This window comes from Gobius niger (genome assembly GCF_951799975.1).
Source record: "Gobius niger genome assembly, chromosome: 9".
Classification (NCBI taxonomy): Eukaryota; Metazoa; Chordata; class Actinopteri; order Gobiiformes; family Gobiidae; genus Gobius; species Gobius niger.
In genome coordinates this window covers 8,742,295-8,762,830 of record NC_136860.1, presented here as the reverse complement: position 1 = coordinate 8,762,830, position 20,536 = coordinate 8,742,295, and the positions used below count along the sequence as shown (strand labels likewise).

At 43.8% G+C, this 20,536-nt stretch overlaps 1 long non-coding RNA gene across 1 annotated transcript in view; it reads left to right on the top strand.

Annotated features, from left to right (window-relative positions):
- The window catches only part of LOC306967831, a 168,983-nt gene extending 156,815 nt beyond the window's left edge, over positions 1–12,168 (top strand). Inside the window, exon 3 of the long non-coding RNA XR_013793215.1 lies at positions 12,129–12,168. This is a non-coding gene — a long non-coding RNA (uncharacterized lncRNA). The remainder of the gene's footprint in view (positions 1–12,128) is intronic.
- Positions 12,169–20,536: the final 8,368 nt, after the last annotated feature.

Genomic DNA, 20,536 nt, shown 5'->3' with positions numbered 1-20,536 from the left:
CGAGCGCATGGCCTGCACTGCGTAGTTTTTTTCTTTTTTTTTTTGCTGCTGTACCATTTGTTTTTCACGTATTGTGAGCCCAGAGGTACATTTGATTCTAAAGCAGCTTTGAACGCATTGCCAATTTTATTGTAAAGTTATAAATACTGTCTAACAACGATCATTAGGCTATTTCAGTTCAAAACCTACTTATTATTACCGTGATGGACCAAACCACGGGTCCTGCACCGTGAACCAAACCGTTAGAGCTGAACCCCTAATATTCATCCATAATTATTCCACTGTCTCTTGAATCCTATTCCCTGAGTTTAGCGAACATATTGTCGATGTAGTATATAAGAAAAGAGTACGGGTGCATCAAACACTCCAATTGCAGATTGTTTGAAATTATTTTTAGCATGCATTATTTCACACATTTATAGTGGCCATAGTTTTTGGAATGGGTTGGGAACCACTGCTCTACAGCTGAACTGTGTGACCGGTTGGACATTTCTTTGTAATCACTCATAATCTCAGAATATCAAATGTGGAGACTAGCGAGGCCCGGTCTCAGCTAGTATGTCAATAAAATAAAACCATACATTTGAATCTGGCTCAATTCATTATTTTGATTTCATTGCCCAAAATATAGGCCATTTTGGCCATTTTAATGCTCAAAATGCCTTATTTTTATGTGAAAACATAAAATGACAGAAAAAATGCAATACATTTTCTTCTCATATTTATATCTGTAATGTTCAGCAAAAGTTTCAAATTGATATCACTACATTTATTTTTTTTCCCTATTCACCTGCAGTGTCTCGCCTTAATGTGTCATTTCTATTGATAGGTTTATTTATGTTTATTTATGTTTGAGGTATACTTTAAGCTGTGCCTCAGATCATTTAGGAGCTGCAGGAATCAGTAATAGTGCAAAACTGATTCAACATAAACACAGTGAGGTTCATCCATTCCTTGTAAACTTAGCTCAAAACAGCTGAACTGCACCAACTGGAGACCTCATCTTCATCTTCAGCCTCACTAAGAGAAACTGAATGAATAATAAAAATGTATTTTCAGCTTCACACAAAGTCAATGTTTAACCAAAATAATATTTTCTCCATAAATAGATTTATAGATATAGATCAATAAAACAACTGGTGAAATAAATCATGGTGGATAAAGTGCTTCTGTAGTTTTAGTCACACATTTGGATGTTTCACTTGGATATATTGGCCTACTTGACCTTGCAGAAGCACCATTGGGGGAAACATGACAGTATCATATCAGAGTTAACCAGCATTAGTTGCTCTCAAACCAACAATTGTACCTGAAGAGGAGAAGCTTCTCCAACTTGCGATCAGACAGCCTGTTCAGACTGAAAAGCCTTCCAACTGGGGCTCTCGAGCATTTAGTTTAAGAGAGAGATTCTTTATCATTGGAAAACTCTTCAGAGTGTCCATCCTGATGTTTCAAGTTTAATGGTTTTGTATAGCCCAATATCACAACAGAAGTCGCCTCACAGGGCTGCACCAAACATTAAGGCAATAAAACAGAGCAATAAATATGACAATTAAAAGTTCAGGTGAATCCAGGCAAATATAATGTCCAATAGGAGCTAGTGACGAGCGGCGAGGGCGTCCCCCGTCCTTAGACTCTCCAGCACGGCAGGGAAAAACTCAAAAACCTGGCAGGAGAAAAGAGAAACCATGGGGAGAACCACAGAAGGAGAAATCCACTCCCATGGACAGACAGGCTATAGAGACCCAGGGCCGAAGGATCCCTCAGCAGACGGGCCAAGATCACAGACCGTCCAGTCCTCAGATTCCAGAATGCAGGGTTCCTCCGTTCACCCAGGTTCCTCCGTTCGATCTAGACAGGCACTCCCGAGGGGGAGTGGGACAGGAGACACCATGTGAATAGTGATGAACAGACTACAGATAAATTAAATATTGTATCATGATAAGACAAAGTCTGCAGTCAGAAGAAGAGGACAGCGCTGAGTGGACCGTACTTCCCACAGTGCTCCTCCTAAGGCAGCTTTACTTCAGGCTGTGGGTCAGAGCTTTACCTAACTGACCTGATCATAAGCTAATTCGAAGAGGTACGTTTTGAGCCTAGTCTTAAATGTAGGGACTGTGTCTGCTTGTGAGGTGCTCTGCTGCTTCAGCTTCAGCATAGGTGTCCTCAGAACTCATCCTCCCTGCAGTGGCTGTGGTGTGTCTGTGGTGCTGGGACCTGGTTGTAGCTGCTCTTGCTCTGGGAGAAGTTTTCGAGACTCTGCCAGCAGACGTACCTCTGCCAGGTCCGTACACTCCTGGTCATATAACCAACGAAGCTTGAATTTCGGTGTCACAGCAGCCAGGAAAGCATCTTCACATCCAAGGACCTGTGCAAACCTGGTTTTGAGTGCAAATACATTATTGAATGAGATTGTTTCAACAGCAAATGAATTAAACATTAAGAGTGTGGCGTCATTTTATATAGAATGTATTTAAATTTGTGAATATCGTGCAGGTATTTTACTATATGTTGTTTTTATTTAATGTGTTTATTGGGATTAAGTAGCCTATCTCAAACTATAACAACACACACTTGTATGGTACAGATCAATCGTGCATAACCTATACACCCATAACAGCACAATTTAGTGTTATTTAAAGATAAACACAAAATAGTATAAGTATAGTATAACCTGACACTTGTATACAATCTCATACCTGGACAACTGCATCTGGTGGCCCAACAAGGATGTGCAGACCATTTTTTAGTTCCAGTGTCTTGGTCCTCAGGGATTCTAGTGTGGGCAGTGTTGTCCAGCTCACCTGCAGTACTGTCGTAGGTGTGCCGGCCCATAAATCGCCTGCAAGCCAGCGCTGCTTTTTCGTGTTTCATATTTGTGGATTTATCCAGTACGCCGTCACACAGAGAAAAGCTCTATTATATATTTTATTTTTCTGCTGTTGTTGAGACATGTTCTAAAACATTAAAACTAATTTTGAGTTCCGACTCCATGTAAGCAGAGTCTTGGTGTTGGTATTGAGAAAATGTATTTCTGCACGGTGCAGACGCAGCTCTCCCTCACACAGGTATATGGATTACCAGTTCTCTGAGAGCAGGGGACTCAACTGTTGAAATAGGTTTCATGTCTTCCACAACATACCTGGTAATCAGCCTGTGCAGCTGTATCCGTGACAGGCTGTGTAAAATCAAGCTTTCGTTGCTTAGCTGGAGTGGCGTCAGTGGAGTCAGTATCACCACCTTGGGTTCTTTTTCAACCAGCTTAATCGATGCATGTTGTTTCTGAAGATGTTTCATCAGATTAGAATTGCTTGTCTTTGATGTGGTAGAGTTTTAGAACCTCCACAGAGATTACATCTCACCACAATTTTCTTGTCCTTCTCCGTCAGAAAGAAAAAGTAATGTGCAAATTTCCATGAGCGAAATCCCACGCCTGGACTGTCCTCGACTGCCGCCATGGTTCAATCATTTACACGTGAGCGCAGCACTCTGGTGCGTCACCTGCACCTTTTAGGTCCAGCACGGAAACTGTAATACAGTAATCTATTTAGGAAGGTGGGCATTAATGAGTGACGAACCTTTTGAAATCACCGTAACAATAAACACGTTAATCCATCCATCCATCTTCTTCCGCTTTATCTGGGGTCGGGTCGCGGGGGCAGCAGTCTCAGCAGAGACGCACACCACCTCCAGCAGTTCTGGGGGGACCCCGAGGCGACATAGTCCCACCAGCGTGTCCTGGGCCTTCCACGAGGCCTTGTCCCACTAGGACATGCCTGGAACACCTCCTGCGAGAGGCGACCAGGAGGCATCCGGAACAGATGCCCGAGCCACCTCAGCTGCTCCTTTTGACATGAAGGAGCAGCGACTCTACTCCGAGCTCCTCACCCGATCTCGAAGGGTGCGCCCAGCCACCCTGCGAAGGAAACTCATTTCGGCCGCTTGTATTTGCGATCTTGTCCTTTTGGTCAGTACACAAATCTCATGACCATAGGTGAGGGTGGGAAAGTAGATCGATCAGTAAATCGAGAGCTTTGCCCCCGACTCAGCTCCCTCTTCACCACGAAATGCGTTAATGATTTTGACAAACTAACTAGTTACCGTGCTCGATATCACAATAATGGGTACTGTAACTCCAACACACGCACTCTAACACTGCGTTTTTGTCACCTTTTCGTTTTCGTCACATTTTTGTCAAGTTTTGGTCACATTTTCTTCACGTTTTCGTCACATTTCTCACATCACACTTTACAAAAAGCAACTAAAAGGGCCATAGGCTGTAAACTCTGTAAACTCGCTGTGCTTGGTTCAGAAAGAGGTCATAGGTTATGGCTTCAGCTGTCTGAGCGTGGCCTCTCTCGCCATTGCCAGTCGTCATGCGTGAACTCCCCGAGTCATCCCCTGATCTGGCACTCTGTCAACAAGGACTGTTCATGATCCACTGACGTAATGACCAGCGCCTCACACACATACTAGCGTCTATAGATCCCTGTCCCGCCGAATCACATCAGCCAACAGACTGACGTCGGCCTCTCTGCGCTCCGGCTGCCGGATGTAATTACTCTTGACATTTACGATGCGCTCTGTGGATGTAATCAGTTGTGATGAATGACGCGAAATGCGCGGATACGATGCGAGCGACAAGACTTTTTAAGTGTTAACAAATGACGGAGCTTTGATGGAGACGACGGCGTTACAGTTACAATTCGCTGTTTCGAGCTTAATTGTTCACAGTAATGGGCCCATGCGGAGTGTGAACTGAAGACGGACAATAATAGTAATCAATAAAAAGTGCCCGTTAACAAGGTTTACTCTGCAGTCTTAGGTTCAGGAGGTCGTTTGTCCACCATGTCAGCGTTGCATCACGGAGAGGACTCTTGTCTGAGAGTGTCTGCAGGGTGGTTGCTGTTGTTGCATCATGCTCCTCTTTCTTTTCTCCACCGGCTCACCAACTGAGTCCACTGACACACGCTTTCTGAGCAGCTTGTCTAAACATGTCGGCTTGGCCATTAAAGGAAAGGCCATTTAAAGGAATAAATGGCCTTTACTTTAAAGGACACAGTTTTTACACACTGACATATGTTCTTACCTGAGCTTAGACGAGTTCATGAGTATGTCTGGTCTTTGCGCGTGCGCTCAGTCACGCAAATGTTGCTAGCATTTAGCCTCTCCCAGCATAGGTATAGCTCCAAACAGGTCATGGTCAAGGTCAAAGTTTATTTATAAAGCACATTTAAAATACCGTTGACACTGCCCATAGTGTTGTACATGTTTCAGCGATAGACATATACAGTATATATATATAATAATAATAATAATACCTTTAATTTGTAAAGCACTTTACATGGAATCTCAAAGTGCTACAGCACAAGTAAAAACTGGCAATAATAAAATAATAAAAGCATAATAAAAGCACACAACAGTTGAGGATAAAAATGTTAAAAAGGGTACAGAAAAGTCTTGAGTCCTCTTCTGAAAGTCTCCAGAGACTGTGGGGCCCTCAGGTGTGGTGGTAGGGCGTTCCACAGTTTAGGAGCAGCCACCTGGAACGCTCTGTCACCCATTGTCCGGAGCTTTGTTCTGGGGACGGAGAGAAGGTTGGTGTCTGTGGACCTGAGTGTTCTGGTTATGGGCGGAGGGGTGAGGAGTTCAGTGAGATAGTCCGGGGCGTGTCCATGGATGCATTGATAGGTGAGCAGGCAGATTTTGTAGTTGATGCGTTGACCGATCGGGAGCCAGTGGAGGTCACGGAGGGCTGGGGTGATGTGCTGGTGCTTTGGTGTCCTCGTCAGGATCCTGGCCGCGGCGTTCTGAATGTATTGAAGTTTTTGAAGACTTTTTGCCGGGATCCCGACGAGGAGGGCATTGCAGTAGTCCAGCCTGGAGGAGACAAAGGCATGAACTAGTGTTTCAGCGTCAGAGGGGGAGAGACTGGGGCGGAGTTTGGAAATGTTTTTGAGATGGAAAAAGGAGATTCTGCAGAGATTTTGTATGTGGCGTTCAAATGACAAAAGAGGGTCAAAAATGACTCCCAGGTTACGTACAGTGGAGGAAAGGGGGAGGGTGATTCCAGAGAATGAAATGTCAGAGATAGGGGAGGATTTGAGTTGGTGGGGGGTCCCGATAAGAATGGCTTCAGTTTTGGAGTTGTTTAATTGTAGGAAGTTTTCTGCCATCCATGCCCTTGTCTCCTCCAGGCAGGCTGCCAGAGCTGTTTGTGGGGTTGATGTTGAGACGGAGTCAGTGCGCAGGTAGAGCTGAGTATCATCGGCATAGCAGTGGAAGGAGATTCCATGCTTGCCGATGATATGGCCCAGTGGGAGCATGTAGATGTTAAACAGGGTCGGGCCAAGGACAGACCCTTGAGGGACCCCGCAGGTGACAGTGCGGGGCCGTGACCTGGCATCCCCCAGGGCCACATACTCAACTCTACCCGCCAGGAATGATTTGAACCAGGAGATAACTGTACCGGACAGACCAATGCTATGTTGCAGGCGGTGGAGAAGGATGTTGTGATCGACCGTATCAAAGGCTGCTGTTAGATCCAGAAGAATGAGAAGTGAGGGGGAGCCCTGGTCAGAGGTCATCAGGAGGTCATTGTCATTGGTGACCCTGACCAGGGCTGTCTCGGTACTGTGAGCAGAACGGAAGCCGGATTGAAATTTCTCGTACAGCGAATTTTCGCGCAGGTGGTCGTGAAGCTGGCCAGCTACAGTCCTCTCCAACACCTTCGAGAGGAATGGAAGGTTGGAGATGGGCCTGTAGCTGGACAGGTCGTCATGATTCAGGTTGTGTTTTTTAAGATGGGGTTTTATCAGTGCAGTTTTGAGTGCGGAGGGGACATGGCCGGAGTGAAGTGAACAGTTAATAATTTTGGTAATGAGCGGGCTAAGTTCTGAGATGTTGGATTTTAACAGAATGGTGGGAAGTGGATCAGTGGCACAAGTACAAGGTTTCATTTTGCGGATGGTAGTTTCAACCTCCTGCACCTTCACCGCTTCAAAGTCCGCCAGGGTGTTTTCAGGGGCAGAAGACAATAAGGGCAGGCGAGTAATGTGAGCAAGAGGTCCACGGATGGTGTCCACTTTAAGTGTAAAAAAGTCACTGAAATTATTGCACTGAGCTTCTGTTTCACAGATGACAGGGGGTGTTTTCGGACTTAAAAGCTGGTTTACAGTTGCAAAGAGCTGTTTAGAGTTGCCTGGATTTTTATTGATTATTCTGGAGTGGTAGGTAGATTTGGCTTTTGATAGCAAGGCGGAATAATGTTTCTGATGGTCCCGATATGCAATTTTATGCACAGTAAGGCCTGATTTAACATAGCGTCTTTCAAGAGACCGTCCAGTCGCTTTCACTTTTCTTAATTCTGATGTAAACCACGGCGCTGAACGTGGGTAAGTGACAGATCTTGTTTTGACTGGGGCGTGGGTATTCAAAATGCTGTGCAAACTTGTGTTGTAATATTCCAGGCCCTCTTCGGCAGAGGAGAAGTCTGCAGACAGATTTTTAAGATCTGCAGACAGAGCAGTGTGGTCAATTTTGTTTAGACTCCTGAAGCAAATTTGGCGGGTGTTTTTGGTCTGAGATGAGCACATTGGTAATTCCACTGAAACAGCGCAGTGATCTGACACACCCAAGTCGTACACTTGGAGGCTCTTTATTGGAAGAGAGTCTGTTATCACCAAGTCCAGCGTGTGACCTCTTGAGTGTGTGGGCATATCAACGTGCTGTTTTAGGTCAAGGCAGTCAAGCATTTGGAGGAAGTCCGCCACCAAGTGGCCAGTTGGGGTGTCAACATGAATATTAAAATCTCCCAAAATGAGGACGTTCGTTGTCGTTGAGCAAAATGACATAAGCAGGTCATTTATCTCCCGCGAGAAAGTGGGGATTTTGTTTAGGTGGCCGGTAAATTAAAATAACTGTCACCTGGACGGGATGCCCACACTTGAATGCCAGGCACTCAAAAGAAGATGTACTTGGCACTGGGAGTGGGGTCACTCGGAGGTCGGCCTGATGTATCACAGCCAGGCCCCCTCCCCTACCAGTGGTGCGAGCCTTCTCCAGGTAAGTATAACCAGCAGGACACGCCTCATTTAACACTGAGTATTGTTCAGGCCTGTGCCAGGTTTCGGTAACACACATGAGGTCAATCCTGTTATCCAGAATGTGGGAATGAAGCAGGGAGGCTTTGTTAGTGAGTGACTGGGCATTTAACAGAACGAGCTTAATGTGGGAGGAGGGTTTAAATTTTGCCAGTGGACGGAGGACTCGAAAATCCACTCCAGATTTCCCACCCTTCCACGCCCGGTTCAGCGGTGTGGGGCAGGGAATGTTAGGATCCACTCCGGGATTTTCACCAGTCCCGCTCGCTAGAGCTTCAATTTGTCTGATGCTGTCGGCGCTCTGATGACGTATTGAGCCTTCGACAGAGCGAGCCGGCGACCAGAGTACACGGCGAGAGATTCCCAGTTGCGCAACGGCGCCCACCGGAGCAGGAGAGTGAGTGTTCAAGGCCTGGAGTCGCGTCGACGTGTGTCTGAGCAACATGTTGCCGAGTGGGTTGGTAGCTGTGCTGCCGGAGTTAGCTGATGCCGGCGAAGACGATCCACGGGGAACCACCTTGAAACACCGGCAGTGAGACGGTAGATCCAGCAGCGGGTTCGAGACCAGGCCGTTTGCGACAGGTTGCTCACGTGAAGAGTTGTCAGCAGGTAGGAAAAGGGCTCAACACAGTCTGTCCCTTAGTACGAGTCACTTAAACATTGCATAAAAAGCCATTGTGTGTGATAAAAACTATTAAAACAACACATACTAGCATATTTAGGCGGGGGAGAAGCGGCGACAGTCACGCCAGCGTGCTCTCCCCTCATATATATATATATATATATATATATATATATATATATATATATATATATATATATATAGAGAGAGAGAGAGAGAGAGAGAGAGAGAGAGAGAGAGAGAGAGAGAGAGAGAGAGAGAGAGAGAGAGAGAGAGAGAGAGAGAGAGAGAGAGAGAGGCGTGTTTTTAAGAGTGACTTAAAAGGCTGATGGAATGCTCAAAGGGAGCTTGTTCCAAAGTTTGGCTCCAGCGACCGCAAACGCTCTGTCACCTCAGGTTTTTTTCTTAGAGCGGGGACAGGTTTAAAGCTGTTGGTCACATGACCGCAGGGCTCCCACAGGAAAATACAAAGTCAACATTTCAGACAGATACTCAGTGATTCAGTGATTTAAAAACCAACAGGAGGATTTTAAATTGTATCCTGAAGGGCACCGGACTGGGGTGAAGTTAGACGCTAACATAGTAACATAATAACATAGGAGCACTTCAAAGTGCTCAAAAGGTATTATTACGCCTTACAATATAGTTCCCCTTTTTATCCACTTAGAAAATCCACATGTTTAATTTTGTGTGACTATACTTGAATCGTGTAAAAGACTCACATAATTGTATTTAAATAGGGAAAAGGTGGAACAGCTTGGTTGCTTCTTACTTCACCCCAGTTTGGAGCTATACCTATGCTGGAGGAGGCTAATGCTAACAACATTTGCGTGAGTGAGCGCACGCACAGAGACCAGACAGGTACGCATCAACTCGTCTAAGCTCAGGTGAGAACATATCTCAGTGTGTAAAAACGGTGGCATATTCCGTTAAGTGCTTCATCGTGCCAGTTCATTTTGGGAAATCTGGGGTCCCTTTGTTCCAAAAACACCTTCTACCTACACTGGGTTACAAAAAAAGAACCTTGAGGTGAATCTGAACGGAATCCCATCAGTTAAAATATATAATATGTATGTAACAGCAGAGTGCCATAGACCAAGCTGGCGACTAAAATCTTGCCCAGCGTCGCCAACGTTCATGATCTTATATTAAAAAACGGAGAAAATCAGTGTCAAAAGTAAACTATACTGGAGTAAGCTGTATGATCACATGCGGCGATACTTTGCAATGGGGCGGAGCTGACACAGGCTGCAAGGGGACTGGGGCCCCACTGCAGAGGTGTTAAGGGGCCCCACTGGAAAACACAAACACAGGATTTTGACTGTTAATATTAAGTAAATGGATAAAACGTAATAGCTGTTAAAAATACAAAAATGAGCCGGCTCTTTTGGCCCCGAAATGGTTCTTCTGCGACCACATAGAGCCGAAAATTCCATCACTGCTGAGTTCAAACGTCACTAACTCAACTCCCGAAAAGCCAGAATCCGCGCTTTCCAAAAAAAGAAAGAACATCATCCTCCCTCCAACACAACAAATCTCTGTCCAAATCCTTGTCGACACTTTTTCAGCCGGCGTCACGTCTTCAGCCGTCCCCCGTGATCCGATGCGTTTGGATAGGACGCTCAGACGGGTCGGGAGGATCAGCCTGGCACTGGCTTTGGCTCGGGCCGGCTCCGGGGGGGAGGGGGGGGGCTACGCTCGTGCTAACAAACAAGACTGCCTTTGCCTTGTGACTGGAGATATTCAGCTCCTGTCAGCGGCGTATACGGCAGTAACGCTAACGCAGACTGGTGGCTTTTTGTCTTTGAGCTGGGGAACGGCATAAAGGCCCATAGGGAAAATAAATAAATGTAGAGATATCAATTTGAAACTTTTGTTGAAGAATACTGATATAAATATGAGGGAAAAATGTATTGCAAGTTTTCTGCCATTTTAGGTTTTCATATAAGGGATTTATAAGGGATTAGTTTGTGAATAAGCTAAATCTGTAAAAACTCAAATTTTGGCTTGTTTTTTGTCTTCAAAGCTGAATAAATCAGGCTGGGAATTAAATATAAAAATCCCAAAATACTGATAACTGGGCTACTATAAATTAGTGCCTTATTTGTCGCATGTTGAAATTGTATTTAGTTACAGAATACTGAATACTTGTCTAAAATTGTATTTTGTAACGTATTCCGTTACTTTGTCCAATCAGAGTACTGTATTCTGAACACTGAGAATACTTTTACATTTATTTGCTTTATATCTATGCACAAATGTGGCTTATATATAATGAATTAATTAGCATTATATTTAGGCATAATACTTGCTTACACTTGTTGGCCCACCCAGAGATCAAACTTTGCTCTGATCATTTCGATTGTGTTTTATTGTTGAAGTTAAGATTTTATGATTGGGTACCGTATTGTATCTCCTTGATTCTAAGAAAGTAATTGTATTATAAATACTCTTAAAAATGAAAGAGTAACCTGAATACAGTTACTCAAAACGAGTACTGTAATTTCCACAATTTTCACACGCTCTGAACCACGCGGCCTAAACAAGCTTTACAAACGTAGCTTTTAGACCTCTTGCCCGAGCAGAAATTCGGGCTGAGATATCAGAGTTGTCCCGTAGTTCAGTCCTTTTTCGTACTTCGACTGAAGCATTGGAGAGGCCAGCGCTTTGATACCGGCGCGACACAGAGACCATCAGAGGAGGGACTCTTGTCTGTGGTGCTGCTCGTACGCCGTGCACATAACCTGTCCACACCCCACCATGCTACAACATGGACACCTGCGGCTTGTAGACAGTATTTGTATTATATATGTACTTTTTCTTTTTTCTCTTTTAATTTAGTTGGTGCAGCTTATCAGGTGTTTTCAATAGTCTGGAATTTGCAGTATTTAAAACATGTATCATAAATGTATTCCGTTACTACCGACACATACCAATCATCAGCACTGGAAATACTGGAGTGTTTTTATTTGTTTATTTGTTTGGGACAGTGCATGTTAACTCATTGACTGCCAATGACATCTATAGACGTCAATTAGGTTTTTCAATGGGAACAGCTGCAGCAAAGCCTTGAGCATGTCTGGTGTTAAAATGTTAGTTGTGCTGCCTAGTGCTGCCACCTAGTGACTCAATAAAAGAACTACAAGTTCTTTTATTGAGTCACTAGGTGGCAGCATTGCTCTTTCAGTTTCTCAGCTTTTTGGTCAGAAAACAGCATTTTGGGTGATTTCACCTATTTTCTATGGACGATTACTAAAGAATGGAAAGAGGTACAAACAAACTTTTTTTTAGATGAAAGGAGAGTCTAATCTTTCTTTTGGTGGGTTTCGTGTTGACATAGACCTGGACCTACATTTTCTGTGGGTCTTGAGTCAAAATCCTGAAAAACCTCTGGCAGTGGGGAGCTCTCTGATTTGAAAATGGCTGGCAGTCAATGAGTTAATGAACATATATGGGCCTTGTGCATGCAAACACTCACACTCTCAAACACACTTTGTACATGTTTTAGTGATAGGGGAAACCGGAGTACCCATAGGAAACCTACGCAGACACAGGGAGAACATTCAAACTCCACACAGGAAGGCCCCGTCCACTCCTCGGGTCGTGTGCAGAGCCGCCCTCCTCGTGATGTCTGTGCACACGATCCCGGGGGTTTCCTGGTGTTGGGTCGGTGGTGAAATCGCTCGAGGCTGTAGACGACTTTAACCCACCATTTGCTTAATAATATTTCAGCGGTGAGGGAATTAATCGCATTTATTTTGCTCCTGAAGCCACATTACAGCGTGTTTACGGCTCCCCCCGTCCCGGTGTGCAGTAAACACCACACACAGAGCTGGAGGAAGACGGCCATAGGGTTTGCACCTGTCCCACTTATTGTGCAGGCGAGAGGGGAATGACCGAACGGAACCGCCTGACCTCTCGTCTCATCGTCTCCACAACTTTGTTTGGATTTGGAGCTGTTATTGCGTCTTCCTCACGTCGGAGTTCTTTAGACTCCCTCATATTAAAGCACTTGTGTAGTGCTCTGTCTTTTAATGTGATTTTAATGCAGGCCCATTATTCAGCATGACAGTAAAAACCTATCAACTAGCCGTATCGTTGTATAAGCCATATGGTTCAAAGCGTGGGAACAATTACTTCAAAAAATTACTACCTCAAGTACATGTACGACCCACCTCTGCTTCTACGGGAACATTCTTTTTGCCCGTTTCCTTGCTGTCCAAAGCTCAATAAAGCAGGCTGGGAATTAGACATGAAAAAATGTAACATAAACCCCCAGATTGAAGCGCCAGCCTCTCCGCTCTCAGGTGCAGTCATTTGTTTCTCGCTTCCTCTAAATTGATAGCGTGTGCACGTGCCTGTTCGCATGTGGAACAGCTCAGCGGCGTTTAAAGATTACACTGACGGGATGAGAGAGCGAGCAGGTGTGCGCCTCCGGGGCATCTGTGATTTCCAACGCTCCGATCGGCTCCAGTGTGAGCTGCGTGACTGATTTCAGTGTTTACCTGACATCACGAGCATTGTCATGACTTCTTTCGATGCTAAAAGCTTGAATATAATCCTCTCCACTCCTGGCTATGGAGCAAAAAAGTATTCACACTCCAGAGCAATAGGGGGCGCAAATGTGCGGTCAATACCACAAGGTCAAATCTAGGAAGAAGGTTTGTCTCCGTCGTGTACTTTCACTTAACTGATTTGTCTGAGCAACTTCACATTTATTTGAGTCATATTTAACAAGAAGTGATGGAAACAAGCACAGTGGCGAGAAAAAGTGAGTACACTGTTTGGAATTTTTCACATTTCTGCCTAAATTGGTCACTAAATGTGGTCTGATCTTCAACAAAATCACAGGAATGATTAGACTGTGTCTGCTTAAACTAACATGTAAACATTCAGAGGACAGTGTGGAATAAGTAAGTACATCACCTGAATCTGGCTGAACTGCAGCAGTTTTGCAAAGAGGAATGGTCCAAGATTCATCCTGATTGTTGTAATCTGCTACTACAGAAAAGCAGTTATTGACCATATCAGACGTTATGTTCCGTGACCAATTTAGGCAGAAATGTGATAAATTCCAAACGGTGTACTTACTTTTTCTCAACACTGTACTTTGACCACCAGCAAAGCCCGCAGAATGGACTCAGCCCTCCCCCTAAGCCAGTAGTTCTCAACTGGTTTGGTGTTGGGGCCCGCCATCACCCCAGGATGACAAGCCACAACCCAAAAATAATTTAATATGTTATACATATTGTAAAAATACAGTACTTTCCTTTTAAAATACTGTTGAATAAGCATTTAATAAGCCTAAAGTGGAAATCATCATGAAAAAAGATATGATAGAGTTATGATAGAGTCATGATAGAGATATGACAGAGTTATGATAGAGTTATGATAGAGTTATGATAGAGTCATGATAAAGATATGACAGAGTTATGATAGAGTTATGATAGAGTCATGATAGAGTTATGATAGAGTCATGATAGAGTCATGATAGAGATATGACAGAGTTATGATAGAGTTATGATAGAGTTATGATAGAGTCATGATAGAGATATGACAGAGTTATGATAGAGTTATGATAGAGTCATGATAAAGATATGACAGAGTTATGATAGAGTTATGATAGAGTCATGATAGAGTTATGATAGAGTCATGATAGAGTCATGATAGAGTCATGATAGAGTTATGATAGAGTTATGATAGAGTCATGACAGAGTCATGATAGAGATATGACAGAGTTATGATAGAGCTATGATAGAGTTATGATAGAGTTATGATAGAGTTATGATAGAGTCATGATAAAGATATGACAGTTATGATAGAGATATGATAGAGTTATGATAGAGTCATGATAGAGTCATGATAGAGATATGACAGAGTTATGATAGAGTTATGATAGAGTCATGATAAAGATATGACAGTTATGATAGAGCTATGATAGAGTCATGATAGAGTCATGATAGAGTTATGACAGAGTTAACCCTTGTATGAAACACAATGAGTACGAGGGTATGGTAAAACCAGGCTAACAGCGGTATGATGGTGTAAAATATTAAATCCGTATGACCAGTATGTCAATAGTGAGGGCGGTCCACTCACTTGGTGCCAATCAGAGGTCAGCGTCTGTTCATGTCACATCAGACACAGGCTGGTGCGCTTTGGCCACAGCCAGAGGTCGGTCCCAAAGTCTATACCTGGTCAGACCGGTTTGGCCCTGGCCTTTGTTATGGAAAAGCTCGACAAAGCGGGTGAAAGAGCCGCATGTGGAAAAGCAGCTAAACTGTGTATTTTTCCGCTGTCCAATAAGTCCTTGTTTACGAAGCATTGTCGGTAAAATGAGCACAAATCCCCACAGAAGTCCAACTTATCTCGCCCTGTGCTGTGGATAATGGGGTCCAGTCTGCGCTTCATAGCTCCATAATGTGAGCGACTTTAATCAGGACAGTTTGTTCCTAAGTAAGTACCGCATGATGCAGAAAGCATGTTGATGAACAAATGTGTCAGACTGCGCTGTTAATACAAAATCTGAAAGCGATGAGGAGCGGGCACTTCTGGGAAAAGTCGTGTTCACAATGATACTTTTGCTTATTGTGGTGTAATCTGACAAAAGCTTCATACGTCAACCTTTCAGTACTTAGCGAAATGAATTTGTTTAAATAATACTTAATTACTTTTTATTATGAGACTGACTAAAACTGGTTAAAGCAGTGTTACTCAACCACTGTGTGCCGTGAGTTGTTGTCTGGTGTGCCTTGGGAAATTATGCAATTTCACCTAGTTGTTTTTTTTTCTTTTAATAAATTCATTACTATCCGCAAATAATGTACAGTTTCGAATGTCTGTGCCCTGTACTGATCGGCAGAGTAACCATGTAATACTCTTCCATATCAGTAAGTGGCTGCAGGGAGCTCATTTGTGATAATCAATGGCATTGTGGCTAGTGAGACTATACGGTGTTCCGACTGAATACACTACAGCAGGGGTCCTCAAACTACGGCCCGCAGGCCAAATCCGGCCCGCAAGATGATTTAATCCGGCCCCCGGCTTGTAGAGCACATGTATGTCAAAAAAAAAGTAAGTCTCTAGCCCATTCCTGTGCGGAGTTAGGATATTTTTACTAAATAACCAGTTTACTCATTCCAGCCACTAGGGGCCAATTAGAATAAATAAAAGATAATTCCACAGGTGTCCAGCAGAGGGCACTTACATAAGAGATCAGAATATAAACACATTATAACCACGTGGTAAATGAAGCTTAACCACCACAGAGTGTGGAGAGAATGAATAATGACTACAGTACTTTGAGAAACTTGTGACACAGGCTTGTAAAGCACAATACAAGTGTAAGAAGTTATTACTTTGGTCACATTAAATAATGTTTTATTTGAAAATGAAAATAAATGGAAACTAAAACAAAGTGTGAAGACTTGACTACTATTTTTGCAAACCACTGCAGTGAAACAAATATGTGCCTGAATCAAGTGTTGACCTTGTGGATATAGTCGTGGGGACGACAGTGCAGGCGAGTCATCTCTACTTCACAATGAGGCATTTTGGTCTGAGTCATACAATTCTATGTTATAGCCAAAGTCAGGAACAATAATGTGGCCCCCAGAGAAAGACCCCCCAGACCCTGCACTACAGAGTTACATTTGTTTACTATGCCCCTCATATTCACATCAGTAATCCACAGCAAAGGATATCTCTAAATGATTGTTTTCTCCCCCTATTCACCTGCAGCGTGTGGCCTTAAAAAAGCTGGAATCACATCCTGATCTCCTTCGGGGTGGGATTGTCTGGACCGGGCGCCGCGGCCGCTGATACGCGGAACACACCGGTTTGATCCGCGGCTTTGGGGGAGCGCCGTCAGTGCCGAGGACCGGGGAGAGCTGCAGTAATATGGTGCCTGGTAATTATAGGTGTTTGCAGATGTGAAATGACCGCTTTAGCTGCAGATAACAGGGCGCTCGGGGCCCGCGGCGGGGGGGGAGGGAGGGTTGAAAGAATGTTAAAAGGGGAGGAAGAGAGATTAGCGCGGCGCAGGTTGTGATTTAGGACGCTTTTAAAACCAAAACAACAATAACAGCGTCACGCCGGAGAGTAGAAAACGCCACTCTTCTGAGCACTTTACTTTACTCCCCTACATGTGAAAGGAAAACATATGGCTTTCTTCAACAGTATATTTACATAAAAAAAAGAAAATGGGGGTGAGAAGTCAGGCCATTCACCTATTCCTCATTCACACATTAGAATAGAATAGGTTTGTATTGTCTACCGAGGTAGAAATTCACCTCTGGCTCACCGACATATAAAAACACAAGACAAGGGACAATACGAACGTACCCAGTGGAAAAATACATAAGAAAAATATAAATAAAACTGAAAAAATAACAGCTCAGTCCATTTCTGTCGCGATTGTGTTCAGGTCGCTGCGTCATTCAGAATTCCCACAGGAGACAAAAGACTTCTTAGACACAGACTTTTCAGCCAGTGGGACTCTGTACCGCCTCCTAGAGTTCAGAAGCTCAAACTGAGGGTTCAGAGGGTTCAGAGTCAGAGGCAAAAGCGAATATGAATTGCGTATTTTAACTATTTGAATTGAGTGTCATTGATTTTAAATTCATTTGTAAAAAGACTGAACAATACCGGCGACAATACGCTCCCCTGTGGACAACCAGTGCACACAGTTGAAGTGCTTCACCTTTGTCTGCTTGAACTTACTAAAGTACCCCAGCAACAGATCATGTGCGAGAATTAAAAAAAAAACGTGTACAATCGTGGCAGTGAAAACGTGGACTACATGATTCGGAGAGACCTGTCGATGCTCGAAGCCATCAGCTCTCCGGACCCGGAAGCCGACAATATCATCATTTTCAACAAGTTCTTCAAATCCAATGTATGATGTTCGATCCTTGACTGCAGCGTTCAAGATCTGATGAAGAGGCCAATGGGCTCCATTTTCTCTGAGCGAAATACCACCCAACGCCCCCGAGCACATCCTCGCGTCACTGCAGGCGAAGAGAAGAGTGGGTCTTCCACTTGTGAACCACCAGCAGCAGCCTGTCGAGCCCGACTCTGGGGAAGCTCCTGCTCAAAAGACACAAAGGAAGGAATGAACATTTTTGTGTGATAGACTGCTGTGTAACTTGTGTTCTCTATTTCTTTTCATTTGGTGTTTTGTTTTTTGGGTTTGTAATGTGAAACTCAATGGATACATATGTTTAAACACGTAAATAGTATTAAGTCCGAGCCCTAACATTGTAGCGTCTGCACATGTGCCCTGTGTCTTTAGTGGGATGACCTGCGTCTCGGTCACCTTTCACAGAACATAACGTGGAAACAAAATATGTCAACATTAGTGAATGAATAAGCGTGTGGGTGTTTTACTTCATGGATATCTCCAGCTCTCTGTGAGTTTCGACTTTTGTTTACTTTGACATTAAAAGTAAAAATTGATATTTTTGCATATTTGACCTTGTAGTGACCCAGCGGCTGTATGTGTTCTGCATGGCGCCTTTACTTTCGATCACAGTGATCTCTACAACGCTCCAGGTTCACTTGTTTTGTTTGTTTTCTGGTGGGAGGGTCCGTCAGCAGTGAAAACCTTCCGAACAATAGATCCTTTGAGAGCCCTGTGATGGAAAGTAAAGGCCACATGCTGACCACTCATACGGCTGCTGCATCACTACAAGGTCAAATATGCACAAATATCAACTATCTTTTTCACATAAAAAGTTGCCGAAATGCACCTTTTAAGAAAAAAAAAACAGCCAAAAATCTAAACACCGACCACAGTGTGAAATGTTTCGCCTTTAATACATAAATAACACTTTGTGAGATTAAACGTTCAATCAATTTGTGGTTGTGGCAGTTTGTTGTTTTAAGTCTTGGCTGTGATTGGCCAAAACAAGGTGCACTGGGCCCAGTTAGCAGCAAAGGCTCCACTAAAAGCTCAGACGTGATTCCAGATTGATACGACTGTTTTATTTGCTCTGTAAAATAAAATCAATCTGGATCTTGACAGCTTAATATGGTCTGACCTCCAACAGGATTTTGAGAAATATATTTCCACCAATTAGTGACTTAATCACTGGTTTACAAACTTTATAAACACTGAATATTATAGATTCCTTAAAACTGGAGGTGAATCGATCCAGCTTTTTAGCTACCGATACCAATACTGGTGGTTTGAGTATCTGCCGATATTCGATATTAGCCTATACCATGAGACTTTCTTAAAAGTGTCTTTCTCTGAGTGAAAAATGTGAATGGGAGTCTTATTTTCATTGTGAGATCAATAAAGTCGTATCTTTTCTTGTTATGACGATCAATTATATCTAAACAAATGGAAAAACCTTCAACGAGGATCACTGGATTTTCAACACTATTCATGGGATAGTTTTGCATTTATATAAACAGCTCATATAAAATGATCTGATCATTACAGCACACGTTATATCATTTCACGAACTAATATACACTTGGTCGCTCCGGCAGTGGCCGATATTATTGTATTAGGTTACTTTATGTATTTCTGTCATAGTTTCTGACCCAGCTTTGATTCATTTCCGTTAGCATTAGCATGCTTCCACTAGCTTTAGCATGCAGTTGCTAGCCGAGGCATTTTGCGCAGTGATAAAAAAAACACACACACAATTAAAACTCAGCGATTGAATTGTAAAGGCTCTGAGCTTTATAACTATATCAGCATGCCCATATTCACTTAGATTTCGTTTGTGAAAATTGTGTTTTTAAGGCGGAGCCAAAACTGGTATTGGTTCAGTATCGGATATTTGTAGCCGATACAAAATATTTTTTTAAGTATCGGATCCGATATCCAATACTAGTATCGGATTGGTGCATCCCTACTTAAAGCATCTCCTTAAGATAACCCCAGACCATCAAACATTTCTGGTTTCGACCTGGTTTACTCCCACTTTCCACATGGTTTAGTCCAACGTGCTCTATCCATTTTAGATCTGGTTTGGCCCTGCCCGCCTCGAAAAGCTCTCAAGTTGATTTAACATAAATGTTGGCCTCGTTTAAATCATGACAAAATGAACCCCCAAAGGCCCTCATAGCTGGCCTCCCCTTGTGTAAAACCAAACCATCTGCCTGTAAGTGTTCGCAGACCGGGGTGTCTCCACACTGGGATATCCCGCAGCATGGCTAATGGCCCCGTGCATTCTCACCTGGACGCTTTAATAACACATAACACTTTTCCTTTTTGATTAGGAACAGAGCGGACCCTCCAGGGGCGCCCGAGCTGGAACCCGCCCCGCGGACGTCACCAGGGAGTGATTGTCACAGAGTTTGTCGTGCGAAACAAAACATGAAGCTAAACAAAAGCAGCATGATGAGAGGATTGGGTGATTCACTTCCTTTTTTTATTACCAATACTTTTCAGATGTTGCCAGCGGAGGAATGAATGCTATAAACCGGGGAATGCCAACATTTTTGGACAAACAAACAGTGACCTGCGGGGCAAAGTTTGCTGAAGGGATCAACTTTTCAGTCATTCGGTGACAGATCCAGAGGGTAATAAAGAAGGGAGCAGGCAACGACTTCAGTCCAATCTGAAGGTTTATAACAGTACAGTATAGTAAATTGTACGTAAACTAAGGGATGTGCATCATATCCAAATATCTGTGTCAGGGATGTCCCCCGGACAGGCACAGCGAGGTCGAGCATGGCGGCAGGCTCCCCCAGCTCACGTGCCCAAAGGCGGACCCCCGCACCTCCAGTGGAGCTTCCCGGAGCCGGCCGGACCCCCTTCCTCGAGGACCTGACTGACCACACCTTGCACCCCCTG